This window comes from Asterias amurensis, chromosome 21 (genome assembly GCF_032118995.1).
Source record: "Asterias amurensis chromosome 21, ASM3211899v1".
Taxonomy (NCBI): domain Eukaryota; kingdom Metazoa; phylum Echinodermata; class Asteroidea; order Forcipulatida; family Asteriidae; genus Asterias; species Asterias amurensis.
In genome coordinates this window covers 6,224,958-6,241,740 of record NC_092668.1, presented here as the reverse complement: position 1 = coordinate 6,241,740, position 16,783 = coordinate 6,224,958, and the positions used below count along the sequence as shown (strand labels likewise).

General features: G+C 41.6%; 1 protein-coding gene across 1 annotated transcript in view; it reads right to left on the bottom strand.

Annotated features, from left to right (window-relative positions):
* The window catches only part of LOC139952848 (carbohydrate sulfotransferase 14-like), a 76,973-nt gene that overhangs the window by 17,255 nt on the left and 42,935 nt on the right, over positions 1 to 16,783 (bottom strand). The gene's annotated exons all lie outside the window — the stretch shown is intronic.

Genomic DNA, 16,783 nt, shown 5'->3' with positions numbered 1-16,783 from the left:
TTATTAAATATGTTAACTGATATATATTTGATACACACCAATGCAGTTCTAAAACAGTCTACATAGTCAGCAGGTAACAAAAGATTGCGTAAACAACAAAATCTTAGAGAACTTGTCATTTTGTATAAGATAAAACTTTTCGACTGTATAAAGGGATTAAATTACCAATTGTGATCACCAATTACCAATTTAGAGTTGTACACAGCATTCTCAAATAGGCTCTGTGTGTGTGTAAATACCCAAAACATAATAATATTAGGCCAAGTAAAAATAGAAAAATAGAAATGTTAAGCGTCCCCGCCCGCTTCCTTTTTACAGGACACCTCTTTTTTTTTTTTCTTAATAGTATAGACCAGCCAAACTTTAAAAAGTGCTCTAGAAAAAAAAAAAACGGCACAGTTTGTTAATGGCTGGCATCTATGCTACATGTATGGATCATGGGCTCGGGAAGACGATTAGGGTGGATGCCCAGCTAGATTTTGATTTTTAAGGTCATTTTGGGGTAAAAAGGTCAAAAAAGGTCAAAAATCAATATTTTCAAAATTTGTGTCAAATTTATTCACATTTGATAGATCTATCCATAAAATGTATTTTTAACCGCTATGTTGATACTACAAACCTATGTAATTAACGTATAAACTTTGACCTTGTGCACAAATGTATAGCACAAGGAGGAAATTGCTATTAGAAGGAATCTCTTCCATCGAACCAGTATTTATTCTACACCTGAACTGAATAATAACCAGTTATTGCTCTGCACCATAAATGCACGTTCACTCCGGAACAAATCCATTATTATAATGAAGTTGTTGATGACTGTGGAAATGACACAAAACGTCTGTTTCGTGTGGCTAATCAACTTCTTAATCGCAAGCAAGCTTCTCCACTTCCTACTCACAGTTGCAGTATATCTCTTGCTCGGCTCTTTGGTGAGTTCTTCACAAACAAGATCGATGCTATATGCACCAGCCTATCTCCTGACATCTCGCAACGACCTTCTAGAACAATTACAGTTTTCGATTCCTTTGAGCCTACTTCTACAGAGGAAATTGAGTTTCTCATTCGTCACACTCCTGCGAAATCTTGTGACTTGGACCCCATCCCCACTATGTTGTTGAAGGATTGTTCTGATATATTTGCACCCATTGTTGCGGAGATTGTTAATTTGAGTATGAACAATGGTGTTGTTCCTGCAGCTCTCAAGCTAGCCCACGTTCATCCTACACTCAAAAAAACGTCTTTAAATCCAGAATTGCTCAAAAACTACCGTCCTATCTCGAATCTTCCATACATATCCAAGGTACTCGAACGAGTGGTCTTCTCAAGACTGTCAGACTACCTCCGTGAAAACAATCTTCTCGATAGTCGACAGTCTGCGTATCGGGCACACCACAGTGTTGAGACACTCCTCGTGAACTTATCTAATGACATTCTCATGGAGATGGACCTTGGGCGGATAACTGTCTTAGTTTCGTTAGACCTTTCATCCGCTTTCGACACTGTTCATCATGACATTCTCTTAAATATTCTCTCATCCCTTGGTATTCAAGACGTTGTGTTAGATTGGTTTAAATCCTACCTGACTAATCGCCAGCAAGTCATGTACATAAACGGGACTCAATCTGATCCTATCTCCTTGAACTGTGGTGTCCCACAAGGTTCAGTTGGTGGGCCAATGTTATTTTCTATATATTTGAGTGAACTCAGGGATGTTTTTGATCGCCATCACATTAGATACCATTGCTATGCTGATGATGTTCAAATCTATGTTTCTTTTGTTCCTAATCAACAGAATGCTTCTAGTGCCATCCACAAACTAGAATCATGCTTAGTTGATGTCATACAATGGATGGGATCCCATTCACTCAAGTTAAACAATGACAAATCTGAAATGATTTTACTTGGTTCTGTAGCTCATCTGGCCAAGGTCAAAGTCTCTCATATCAACATTGGTAATTGTAAAATTAAGCCTTCTGTAGTCTGTAAAAATCTAGGTGTTACATTTGACTCTGCTATGTCTATGTCTAACCAGGTTTCTAACATATGTAAATCAGTTTGGTATCAATTAAGAAATCTGGGCTTTATCCGTCAATACTTAACTCGTTCTACCACAGAAAAGATTGTTCATGCTCTGATTTCTTCCCGGTTTGATTATTGTAATTCTCTCTTCTGTCTTCTACAACAGAATCAAATCTCTCGTTTGCAACGACTGCAAAACACTGCAGCTCGGCTGGTCACTTTGTCCTCCAGGAGAACCCATATCACTCCGGTTTTAAATGCACTTCACTGGCTCCCTGTTCAATATCGCATTCAATACAAATTACTTCTGCTTGTTTTTCATTCTTTACATGGTTCTGCTCCTCAGTATAATTGTCAATTAATTACCCGTTACAATCCTTCCAGATGTCTTAGATCATCCACTTCGTCATTACTGGTTGTTCCCCACACCCACAACAGTTGGGGTGACAGGGCTTTGTCTCATGCTGGTCCTTTACTTTGGAATAATCTGCCTCTTAATATCCGTAACATGTCCTCTATTCATAAGTTCAAAGAGGCCCTCAAAACCCACTTTTTCACAGCTGCTTTTCATTAATTTTGTGTTTCTTCCTTCCGCCATGAGCATCACTTGTGGTGGATACCGGCGCACTATAAGTGTTCATATTATTATTATTATTAAAAAGAAGTGTAAAAGTGTGATTATCTTGAAAAGGGTACATTTTGAGTACACCAATTGTTTTTGCACTCCCCATCCTCATTGGTGCATACATTGGTTTCAAACAACTTTTTTTTTAAAAGGTTAATGTACCCCAGGTGGCACATCTATGCATAAAAAAAGTTTCATCATCAAAATGACATGCCAAGTCTGTGAAATTATGAGTTAATCCTTTGTCTTGTACACAAACGTATAGGAAATTTAAATCTTAACATGCAATTTTCTCAAAAAGTGCGTATCTTGAGCATAATACAGTGTTTTTGCACTTTCTATCCCAGCAATGCATATAAATGTTTGAAAACAACTTTTTTTGTGAAAGGTCAATATACTGTTGCGTTCCTCGCATGAGGCGAGTGTGCTGGCCTATCACATACGAGGAAGACAATAATAATGTTGCAAGAGTCTGACTTTACTGACAACATGAACTGGTAATTTATTCACAGTTGAATCACTTATGACATTACAACATGTGATGTGGTAGCGCAAAAATGCCACTAGTGTTAATATTCGGTTTATAAGCCACTAATCATAATAAGGAGAACTGAGGTACTGGGTCTATGGAGTACTAATATCTGGAACATAATATCTGGAATGTGGTTGGAACATTTACTCGGAGTATACATCGAGTTATTGTCTGGAGTTGTTACTTCTCAACATCATAACATGCCCTCTATTCTCCGTCTCTGTCCCGAATGAGGAAAATCCTGGGCTTTTATAGAAAGCTGGAGTATAGACATGAATTAAACATAAGCCAATTAGGGGTCTTGACCAATTGAAGACTGCAATGCTGGAAGGTCGTCGGACGTGGCGAGTTGATAACCCAAATAAGGAGTTGTGGGTAATAAGGTTAAAGTGATTGACAGTTGAGAGTAAGACGGGGCTTCCCATTGCTTGTGTACAATTAAGAATGTGCATGAGGATATTACATTGGGAATTACACGCTAAATCACCTGTGTACAAAAATGCAACTACATAAGGAATACACGCAATCGAGTGTGTGTACAAGGACACGGCATGGTATTTGTGTACAAATGATTACGCACATTGGCATGGCATTGCACTTCGCGTACAAATGATTACGTACATTGGCATGGCATTGTATTTCGTGTACAACAAATACGTGCGTGAGGCTATGGCTTCCGCTAGCACGCAACCTTATGGCATTATGGTTCGTGTGCTATCATTACGCACGTCATTATGGCATTGCTTCTTGTACACTAGTCTTGGTTCCAACGCGGTCACACACAACCAACGTTCCGATTATGCACGGCAAAAACTGTCCACGCTTGTAATGAACGAACGCTAGCGGGCGCTGTTTCTCTGATTTACGGATCTCACCATGTCCTGTGCTCACCATGGTCTTGGATATTTGCAAATTGAAGGCGTGGCCAGACTATGTAAATTACTTTTAATGTATGCAATATTCATATCACGTGACGAATTGAAGATGACTATTCAAACTAGATCGAGTCAAAGGTCAATATGATCGGCGGTCTTTTTTTAATAATCTTTGCTCAAAGAGTGATTCCGTGGTCATTATAGGCCTATTAAAAGGAAAACAGTGAAATTTTAAGTATAGGTACCTATTCAGATTATGGATACGTGACGATTTGAAATCGTAAATAATGGTCAAAAATCGAACGTAAAATTAGCATTCAGAGAGTCCGTGTATCGGACGCTGTATGGCCCCACGGCGTGGAGCAATCGGAACGTGAAATAAGCCTTGTGGAATATCACGTACCGCCCATGCCGTGTCTCGTGGGGTTGAAGGTGTTAAATCCCAGGCGCTATGAACTCCCAGCTTGCGGGTGTCGAATCCGTTGTTTCTTATGATCGCAACGTTCCAATATGCTCCATTTTAATTCATGGCCCCTAATTTCTTTTTGTTATGAGTTTTCAGGTAATTTTGATGATGTCAAAACCTAGGAATATCGCATATTGTTATATTGACAGTGTTATTGTGTGAGTAGCTTAAAAAAAGTATGAGAATTTTTTATAAAAGGTTTAAATAAAAATAATGCTAAAACAAAATTCCCTCAAAGCATAATTTTGTCAAACAAAGTATTATTTTTTTAATTCTGTGAATGAAGAGTTATTTTTGAGGTAATGATTAAACTGGGCAACTAGTGGAATTTAATGACCCGACTATTCGCCTCAAATAACTGGGAGTTGAATAGCAGTAGTCGCCGCTGGACAAGCAATCAAAACTCGAAATTTGTCATGAGTTATTCCAAAAGATATTGTTACGACTACATTCCCAAAAAATGTTATTTATTTACGTTCCAAGCTACGCAGCTACTCGGCTACGTTTACGTTCCAAGATACGCTTAGGTCTACGTTCCTTCAAGTTACACTATAATATCAAAAGGTATGTTTTCAAGCCCGAGTCAAGCTACGCTTACATTCCAAGATACGCAGCTACGTTTACGTTCCAAGATACGCTTAGGTCTACGTTCCTTCAAGTTACACTATAATATCAAAAAGTACGCTTCCAAGCCCGAGTCAAGCTATGCCTACGTTCAAAGATACGCAGCTGCGTTTATGTTCCAAGATGCTACGCTTCAGTCCAAGATATGCTTACGTTCCAAAAGATGTCAACGTTCCAAGCTACACAGCTACTCAGCTGCGCTTACAGATCTGCTTACGTTTCTTCAAGTTACGCCATAATATCAAAAGGTACGCTTTCAATCCCATGTCAAGTTACGCTTACGTTCCAAGATACGCAGCTATGAATTATGTTCCAAGATATGCTTACGCTCCACCAAAAGATACTGTTACGTTCCAAGCTACGCAGCTACTCAGCTACGCTTATACACTCCAAGATACTAATAGGTTACGCTACAATATCAAAAAGTACGCTTTCAATCCCAAGTCAAGCTACGCTTACGTTCCAAGATATGCAGCTACGGTTACGTTTCAAAATACGTTCTCACAAAGATGCTTTTGAATCCCTCAAGATTTCCTTCCCCCAAGATTAAAAAACTTTCACTGTGAATAACACTACAGGGCCCACCAGTTAATATCTGTTTGGCAGAAAATACTGTACACAATTTCTTTACTATCCAAAAATTTACTTGGGCACTACAAAATTTCAAATTTAATTAAAAATTGGCTGGCAACCAGTTTCTGCTAAGCAATACTATTTTGTGCTAACTATAAGCAAATTGTTTAGCCAATACAGGCTTCATCAGTGTGGGCCCTGGCACGTCGGGAGCATAACGCCACGATCGCATTTCAAGCTGCATATCATGGCAATGCAGGTGTCTGGATCTGGACATTATACACAGAAATGTTTGTGCTGGTACCACAAACCTTTCTTTATCGTATTTCCACCCTGTGTCAAAGTTTCAAATCCTACTGATCTGGACATTATTATACTCCGATAAAAACATATATACCCACACACAGAGTAAAGCAAAAGTCATGCAATGGAATTACTGCATGCATTGTACACTACATGCACAACACTGATGAATTATTCATGAGCCAACCGCAACGCAGCCTCTGATTGGCTCCACCGGAAAGTCGGGGGAGATTTGCCGAAAAACAATAAAAAAGTTAAGACCCGTCGTTGCAAATATTCAAGACCATGGTGAGATCTAAATCAGAGAAACAGAGCGCCCGCTAGCGTTCGTTCATTACAAGCGTGGACAGTTTTTGCCGTGCATAATCGGAACGTTGGTTGTGTGTGACCGCGCAACACCAATGGTCTTGGGACCAAGACTACTTGTACACAGGCAATTGGTCAAGCACAAAGTTCTGCGTCGTGTGCGGAGGGAGTGGTTTACTAGGTTGCAAACAAAGCTTCACTGAATATGCATGAGTGGCAGAAGCACTGGCCCTCGGACGATCCAGGGTCCGACATCAAAATGTGCTGATTGGACAGAGAGTCCTTGTGACGTAGGTGGAAGTAAGAGCTAAGCAATTCTAGATGATATCGAATCGAACATTGATCTCAAGTCAATACATTGACAAGTTATTGGGTCAAAAGAGGGCGCTAGTAAGGCACAGGGATCAATGTGAGGTTCGTAACAATACCAAGGCAGTTTTTCGTTTAAACTAAGTTCATATTACACCTTCCTCATTGGTAAATTGAAACAAGAAATGCGTATGCTGATTCATGCAGTTAGTTTGATATAGTAGTTGTATAGTTTGACGTGCTCAAAAAATGCATGTTTGTATCAAAGTTAAGCCCTTTTCACACTACAGAGCCATTTCCCGGGAATAAAACTCCCGGGAAAATCCCGGGAGTTTTTAACCCCACCGCCACCCCAGCAACCGTTCTCACTATCCCAATTTGGTAACTCCCGGGAGTACTATTTCCCAGGAATATGCACGGTCGTTTCACACTTACGATCAAACCCCAGGAAATGTGGTAAACAGGTCAGCCCATGCGGAAGTTACAATGTTTGTGGACGGAAGTCCGTTCCCATAATGCCACGCGGCCGGCTGCAAAATCCTTGCCACATGCGACCCAAAATGGCTGCACATAAATTGTGTATTTGCGTGTTGTTATACCAGTATATTGTGTGATTACGGCGGAGAAGAAGTCTTGCAGTTCGGGGAAGACGTCGCTGACGTCTTGTCAGGAGAAGACGATTGCTGTGACAGTGTTTTAAAGACATGCGGTATAACAATCGGATGGAATTTGTCGTGCGATTGACGGGTTTCATGGCACTTGCTGAAGTATTGGTCAAAGGTCAATCTGGTCTACCATGAAGAGCGGCCACTGGTGGTGGGAGCAAGTTGCTATTAGAAAAAGCGAAAGGGAGCTTTCTACTCTGCGACAATTTTTTTCTTTCTTTTGAGAACTGTAATTGAATGGACTTTTGTGTCCGTGTTTTACCCAGAGGTTTTGTGTTGGCGTTCATCTCAATTTTTGCCTGTTCACACTATAGTTATTTCCCGGGAAATTCACGGGAACTTTTGGTTGATCTGTTCACACTACAAAAATACTCCCGGGAATTTCCCGGGAAATGATGTTTTCCCAGGAAAAAATTCACCCTGCTCAGGGAAATACCTGTAGTGTGAAAAGGGCTTTATTTTAACACTCCCAATCTTTCCAAGTACATGTACGCAGTTAAATACTCAACTTTTATTAGTGAATTAACATTGAACATTCTTTTTGCAGTAAAATGTGTTTTTTTCCTAGGTAGGCCTATACATTGTAGCTACGATGGGAATAGAGGGTATCGCGCAGTGATACATTGTATACTTTCTTATCTGGAGTGCCATTAGTCAAAGCTAACTCCAGAGCTACATGTAACCAGGCACACCAAAACCACTACAGCTTGACATACTTTTATGCCAAGTTTCTTTGATCAAAGAATTCTCACTACTCTTCAAGCACTAGCAGACAGCAATGACAATCTCATCACTTTGATCAATCAGTTTGTGGACATCACACAGGTCAGAAACATTCCATCATCACAGTTGCCCGGCCACTATACACTTCAGGAAGAAATGAACTTAAACGGGCAAGTCCAAAGTTTGAGATATAAATCTTTTTCAAGGGAGGACTACGTCTGCTTAAACAAATTCAACAAGCACTCTAGAAATCCAAACTCCCAACTGTGGTCTCATTACATTGTGATGCACTGTAAAAAAAATCCCGTAAAATTTACGGGAATCGGTTGTGCAGCGAGATTTTCACGGTGAGAAAGCTGTCAGTTTACGGTGTAAACCGTACACGAAGTTACGGTGCAAACCGTACATGAAGTTACGGTGTGGCGTGATTTTTACGGTGATAAGGCTGTCAATACGGTGTAAACCCGTACACGAGGTTACAGAGTGCCGTGATATGTACGGTATATTACACGTTGATATTACTGCCATGGGACCGTATTTGAAAAAGTGGAAACTGACCGTAATTGTAATGGCTTATTGCAATAGTATAATTACTCCAATGGTATTGTATTTAAAAAAGTGGAAAATAACCATATGTTAAATGTACGATACAGCTTTGGTTATTATCAAAATAATTTGGCAAGAAATATAATTCTAAAAACAATTCATCATAAAACTGCAAATGAGATAATAATCTCCCTTCAAAATAGTTCCATCTTAAATGCTGATATTCAAGAAAAGTTCTGAACACCATCAAAAGGCAACAACTGCTTTCGATTTGCACTGTTCGAATTCAGACGCTGCATTTAGTGGCCTTCATAACACAATTTAAACATCCACATAGAATAACTGATGAAATAGACACCTTAACAGGTTACCAATGATGTTTTTTTTGAAAACTAGACGACTGGAATTGGAATGAACTCATTGTTTCCAGAACCAAAACCAATGATGTATCATACCTTTAAGTAATAGCCCATAAGCACGGGATTGTACAATAGAGTACAAAAAAATGGGTAAATCTAGTTACTCTAGTCGCCCCGCCTGAACTTCCTCATAAGCATTGCGCGTGCGCGATGATCCCTAGAGTTCTTTTGGTGTGCCCAGATACGGATTTTGGCCGTAAAAGGCTGGCGAGCAAAAGCGAGAATGGTAATTCACCGTCGAAATATACACATTTCTCACCGTAAAATTACGGTCATTCCTTTTAGACAATCCCATTGTGCATTGCGAGCCGGTATTAACGGGGTTACACCGTAAAGTCAAGGAAATTGTTTTATATAATATAAAATACACCGTAGATGTTTGCGTACTTTTCACCGTAAAAATTACGGTGATTTTATTTAACAATCCCATGGTGCATTGCGAGCCATTATTTACGGGTTCCACCGTACTTTTCACCGTAAAAATTTCGATAATTATTTTTAAACAATCCCATGGTGCATTGCGAGCCGGTATTTACGGGGTTGCACCGTAAAGTCATTGAAACATGTCGTTATCACCGTAAAAATTACGGTAATTTTTTTAAACAATCCCATGGTGCATTGCGAGCCGGTATTTACGGGGTTGCACCGTAAAGTCATGGAAAAATCTCGTTACGGTAAAATACCGTAGCTATTTACGTACTTTTCACCGTAAAATTACGGTAATTTTTTACAGTGTGGTGAAGATTGAGATCCAGGACTCGGAAAGACAGATACTTGATCACCAATCTGGGAGCTTTTTCCGCAATGCTGCCGTCCCCATCATCTATGACCACAGTAACTTTGATCGATAGGGATGTGTTCATCTGGCAGATATAAAACTCCCCAAGAAGACAGAGATGTTGATGATGTTTAGAAACTTTCATAACAAACAGTACGATTTGATGTGTTCCGACTAAACCAAACCTTTGCGAAGACGATGACACAGACTCTGATATTGTGAGAGAGATACCACTGGTATCTTTGACAACCAAAGACATTGCACAAGTTGATGTGGTAAAGTGATCTTCTAACAACTCCAGATCATGGAACGCAGTATATAATAACCATCTGGAAGCACCGTCTGCTTCAAGAAACTGATGGTTTTAGTGACGCCCTGAAGAAAACATTGCGCAAAAACTTTCTCTGATCTGTACAATGCAAATGTTTCAACCAAACGAATTATGTACGGTACAAAAGATTATCAAAACGGACAGAAAGTTACTGCAACAATTGCTCAATGCTGCCACTGGAACCTACAACCTGGTCTTGATCGCTAGATTGGAGAGGGCTCCACCAAGGCAGTGACACAGTCAAAGAGAATGGGAAAGAAAAAGCCAATTCGAAAGTTCATCGATAGACCGGGGTTCCACTCCTACACGTCCGTCCGGTATGGGCTATTGATGAACAAACCTAATCTCAAGTTCTTGTCAGACGTTTTTGTAGAAAGGGCAAGGGTCTACTGGAAAGATGAGGAATAGTATACAGGCGGGGGTTCCTTTATGTTACGGAAGCCATGGTCATTTAGGAGAGATGACGTTTTGAGGACACCTTAGCAGGCTGACACCCGGTTGATGCTCCATGCATAGAGGCAGTCAATGAAGGATAAGAGTGATTTGCAGGTAGAGAAATGTCACTTTTGTGTGTTCAAAAGCGTCAGAAACTTGGAAAGAAATGCACATTAATTACCCGATACGTGCAGTAACTGAGAGACTTGCCAACCTGTAAGGCAGCTTACATGCTCTTAAATGATGCGACACAGCCTTTCCTACATGACCATTGGGAAAAGAAAGTCTCCGAAAAGCAAAGTTAATATGTGTCAAGGGAATCGGCCGTAATGGAGAACTTGCTCTCATTGAGCAGTTTGGTAACACTTCATCAACCTTGTGGGCGCTGCACCGCGGCGACCACCTTTTTGTACAGCTCTCGTTCAATGTTGTGAAATTCGTAATTTTTTACTGTATCCGTCCTAGTTTATCGTCTTAATTTGTCTTACTAGTCTACATTATGGCACCAAGATGTGTGATGGTGTGGTTTTTCGTCGTTTTGATGTCTCTGTTGAGCAGTATTGGACACATTTGTGCTACACTATCCGACGGAAACATTGCATGTGGGTGGCCATTACATGAACGCATTGTGTATGGACGCAACGAACTGTTAAATCTTCGCGGATCTTCGGCAGGCATTGTCTTGCCCAGCAAAGACATTCCCGAGGACTTACGAAAACGCAAACGGGGTAGGAAAGGTGGAATCCGAACCCGTCTTCGGCGTTGAAGATTCAACCCAGCACTGCCATCAATCATTACAGGTAATGCACGATCCCTTTGCAACAAACTTGATGAACTATCTGCAAACACTAAATATCTAAATGAATACAGAGATTGCAGCATGATGTGTTTCAGCGAAACATGGTTTAAAGACAGTAACATTGATACAAATATTGATGGCTTCATCTGTAAACGTATGGATAGGTCCCCGGATCCGGAAAGTTATCGGGCGGAGGTGTGTGTATTTACATTAATCAAAGATGGTGCAACAACATTTGTGTCAAACAAAGCCATTGTTCACCATATTACTGTGGGACTAAGACCATTCTACCTTCCGAGAGAGTTTCCCCAGATATTTGTCACCGTTGTATATATACAGCCAAAAGCAGACAGTGCTACTGCATCTTCTATCCTTGCTCAACATGTTCAAGAACTGGAAAAGAAATCCCCAGATGCTGTCAAACTCATTATGGGTGACTTTAACGAATGTGATTTAAAGCATGTGATGCCTCACTACCACCAGTATGTCAATATTCCTACTAGGGGACATCGTACCCTGGACAAATGTTATGGGAACATAGCCGATGCTTATAAACCATACAGTAGATCACCGCTCGGAAAGTCGGATCACGACATGAAATATCTTCTCCCAAAATATAAACAAAAACTGAAGCAAAACAAACCTGCTATAAAAACGATCAGGAGCTTTAATCAAGACAACACGGAAACTCTACGCAGATGTTTTGATTGCACAGACTGGGATGTTTTGTTTTCTTCCAACTCAATTGAAGAATCTACTGATGTAATCACCGAGTACATCAAGTTTTGTGAGGACTGTATTGTACCAGAAAAAGTTATCAAGACTTTTCCAAACAACAAACCATGGATGACAAAATACATAAAAGAACTCATCACCAGGAAACATATGGCGCACATAAATAACAATCTTCAAGACAAACGCAAACTACAAAAAGAAATCAACCATCTCGTCAAACAATGCAAGAAAAATTATGCCGGGAAAATCGAACATAAATTCGGAAAAGGCGACCACAAGAGTGCTTGGGAGGGATTGAAAGTCATCACAGGATTTGGCGTCCGCAATAAATCGGAGATACCACAAGGTGATCTGAATTTATTTGTTAAAGACCTCAACCAATTTTATGGCCGGTTTGATCGCAATAACAGTACAAATGGAGATGAAAACCATACCAAGCTGTGCATGGAGTTGGGCTCACAGGGAAATGCATCCGAGCGAATCGTCCTTACTACCGGTCAAGTTGAAAAGTCCCTCAAATCGATTAGGACGAACAAATCTGCAGGACCAGATGGGATCCGCGGTAAGATTTTAAAAGCGTGTCACAAAGAGCTTGCAGGAGTCTTTCAACGATTATTCCAATGGTCTTTAGACACTTTTACAATCCCCAGTCTATGGAAATCCTCAACAGTCATTCCAATTCCCAAGATAACGAAGCCAGCTGTTCTCAATGACTATAGACCGGTTGCCCTCACACCTATTGTGATGAAATGCTTTGAGAGGGTCATCAAAGGTATTCTGCTCAACGAAACAAGAAATGCAGCGGATCCTTTTCAGTTTGCCTATCGTGCGCATCGTGGTGTGGATGATGCAATTATGACATTATTGCATAACATTTACGGGCACATTGACAATTGTAAAAGCTATGTACGAACATTATTTATTGACTTTTCCTCTGCCTTTAACACAATAAGGCCACAGTCTCTTTTGTATAAATTACAGCATTTGAAAGTTAACCCACACCTTGCCCTCTGGATTAATGACTTTTTACTGCAGCGACCACAAAAGGTCAGATTTTCAGGTGTTAGCTCTGATGTTGCACACTTAAGCACTGGAGTTCCTCAGGGGTGTGTGTTATCACCTCTTTTGTTTTCATTGTTCACAAGTGACTTTAATGTCCAAAGTAGTTCTTGTATTGTGATTAAATATGCAGATGACACAGCCTTGACTGGATTAATTTCTGGCAATGATGAATCGGAGTATAGGACAGGAGTTAATCAGTTTGTTGATTGGTGTGAAAGAAATAACTTAGTTCTTAACAGCATGCCTTCGCGACCGCCCGCAGGAAGCAGATAGCCAAATTCCACAAGTTATACCACCAGAAGCAGAGATCGTCTATATCTCACTTCAATCGCGCACCCTCCGAGAAGATGAGATCTCCTATATCTCTATTCAATCGCGTCCCTGGGTAACCCACAGGATCTCCTATATTCTTACGGCCACCAGTTCACCTCCGTAGTCAACGCGCTTTTCAGAAACACACCGTAGTCAACCTTAGCAACCGGAGTATCACGGAAACCGAGACCAGCGTCCTGTCCCTGGGTATGAACTTTGCCCAGCCCCCCAAGTCCATCCCCACCGAAGAAATTATCCAGTCTACAGAGCAAGCCCTCAAACACCTCAGCAAGACGGAGAAGATTGATGTCCGGATCAAGATTAACGAGGTTCTGCGGAAGGCGAAACCAGCCAAGTCCAACCTTTCCGAGGTTGAGCAGGCAGCCCTCCGAGAACTTCGCCGGGACGAATCCATTCACATCTTGCCTGCTGATAAAGGGAATGCCACTGTCATCATGGACCGCACGGAGTACACTGACAAGGTAAGCAACATTTTATCATCTGGTTCATACCGCCCCCCTCCCCAAGGACCCCACCCCTAGCATCGAGAAGAGGGTTGCCAGCAAACTCCTTTCCATCCACCGGTCTGGAGCTCTCTCCGTCCCACTCTATCGTAGGCTCCGCCCATCCAGCTCCACCTGTCCCAGGTTCTTCGGCAATCCCAAGATTCACAAGCCGGAAGTTCCCCTCCACCCCATAGTTGCCTCGAGGGGTTCCCCCACCTACGACACTGCCAAGTACCTAGCTAAAGTACTTCGACCCCTGGTGGGTCTCACTGAACACCATGTTTCCAATTCCACCCAGTTTGTTGACATTACCCGCAACCTAACCCTACAACCCACTGATATCTTGGTAAGTTTTGATGTGGAATCTCTCTTCACCAATGTGCCCACTGATGAAGCTTGCCTCTTGGCCAAGGAGAGATTATCACATGACCCATCCCTCCCTGATCGTACTGGTCTTTCACCTAACCAAATTCATGATTTGCTTTACACATGCGTTTCCTCCAGTTGTTTTCAATTCCAGGGCAAGTACTACAAGCAGACAGCTGGGACCTCCATGGGATCCCTTATATCCCCGGTTCTAGCTGACATATTCCATGGAAGAGTTCGAGTCCTCATCACTCCTCACCGCTGACCTCCGACCCAGCCTGTGGCTCCGCTACGTAGACGACACCTTTGTCGTGTGGCCCCACGGTCAGGACTCTCTCCATGAATTTCTGCAGTACCTCAACCAACAACACTCAAGTATCAAGTTCACTATGGAGCAAGAACATTCCGGAAAGTAACCCTTTCTGGATGTTCTCATCACAAGAAACCAAGACGGCACCCTTCATCACAGCATTTACCGGAAACCCACCCACACCGACCGTTACCTCTATCAGCGATCTTTCCATCATCCAGCTATCAAGTCGTCAGTCAACCGTGCGCTGGTTCAACGGGCTTATACCATTTGTGATCCAGATAGCCTCCAGCATGAGTTGCAGCACATCACCACTTCTCTACAGCGGAATGGATACAACGCCATGCAAGTCAAGACAAGCAAGCCCGTCCCCCGCGACCAAAGGGTCTCCTATACCCAAGGTCAAACACACACACCCACAGTTAGTTTACCATACCTAGGTCCCCCCTCTCATCGCCTCTAACGCATCTTCAAGGAAGCAGGTATCAAGGTGTATCACTCCGCCCCGGAGAAACTCCATGGCTCTCTCCAATCGCACAAGGACAAGAAGGACCCCTCCGCCCGTGCCGGAGTCTATCGCATTCCATGCGAATGTGGTAAGGTTTATGTCGGGGAAACCGGGCGTAACCTTCCCACTAGACTTAAGGAACACCGAGCACACGGAAGGAGGGGGGACTTCGATAAATCCGCCATCGTCAAGCATTCCCACATCGCTGACCACCGAGTGAACTGGGATGCTGCAGAAATCATCGCTCCCATCCAGGCGTGGCACCCTAGACGCATTAGAGAGGCCATCGAGATCCACAAGCATGACACCGTACCCCAAGACATCGGCTTCCACATCAGCGACATCTGGCCAATGGATCTTCTATATCCACGGTCACCCCCTAGGCCCCAACTATTAGACTGCTTTGGGTCATCTATACCCTCAGTCACCTAGGCTCCACACCCTCACTATCCCCTGTGCTTGTTCCTACTGACACGGTTCAGTGAGCACACACCCCCCACACAACACCCAAGGCTCCACAACAGGTTTCACCACGCATCATCGAGTTCACTTCCCGCCTACATTTCCCGCCTTCGTGCATCACCGCTGATCCACCCCCTAGTACTTAAGCAGCATGCAGCATCAGAGTCCAGCATTCTCCAGAAGACGATCAGAGCATACTGATCGAAACGTCGAGTTAACCCAACGGTTCTTTTCAGAACCACCCCTACTCATTTAGAGATTGTTATTACATGGTGTTACCGCAAACTCTTCTATATCTTATCTCCACCATGCAAAGTTTCAAATCCTACTTAGTTCTTAACGTAAATAAAACAAAAGAAATGGTTTTTAACTTTCAAAAAAACATTCAACCTGTACAACCTGTTAAAATTAATGACATGTCTGTTGAAGTGGTAAAGGAATACAAGTATCTGGGAACTGTAATTGATGATCAGCTGAACTGGAACTCTAACACCACGAAAATCTATAAGAAGGCTAATCAACGGTTGTACTTTCTCAGGAAGCTGAAGTATTTTAATGTTAACACCCGGATTCTTAATCTATTTTAACAGAGTACTATTTTATCCTTGTTGACTTTTTGTGCAATCACTTGGTTTAATTCACTGTCAGTTTTTAATAGGCAAAAACTAGTTCGCATTACCAAACAAGCCAGTAGGATTATTGGTTCAGATAATGACGGTCTTCAGGAATTAGTCAAGAATAGACTTATGAGTAAGTTCCACTGTATTTTGTCTGACAACACACATCCCCTTTACCCACTGATTGTTCACAACAAATCTGGTAGGATCCGTCAACTAAGCCTTAAGACTAACAGGTTCAAGAACTCATTTTTACCTATTGCTATCCATAATTTTAACTGTGATTTTATTAGATAACTGCAATGCATCCAGCCCTATGTACTGTCTTAATTGTTTATTATTGTTTTATTTGATTTTCTGGCATCTCCTGTGCAATTTGGCCTCTTTTAATTTGGGGAGGGGGGTCCACTACCCAACCATGCTTTAGCGTTGACTGTGTGTTTGTTTGTTTGTTTGTTTATATAAACTTTAATGATTTTTACTTATATTAAGGTTATTGTTTTATGTAGTATTGTGGTAATTCTTGTGCAATTTTACATTTTAATATTTTATATGTTGCTGTACAATAGGATTGTAA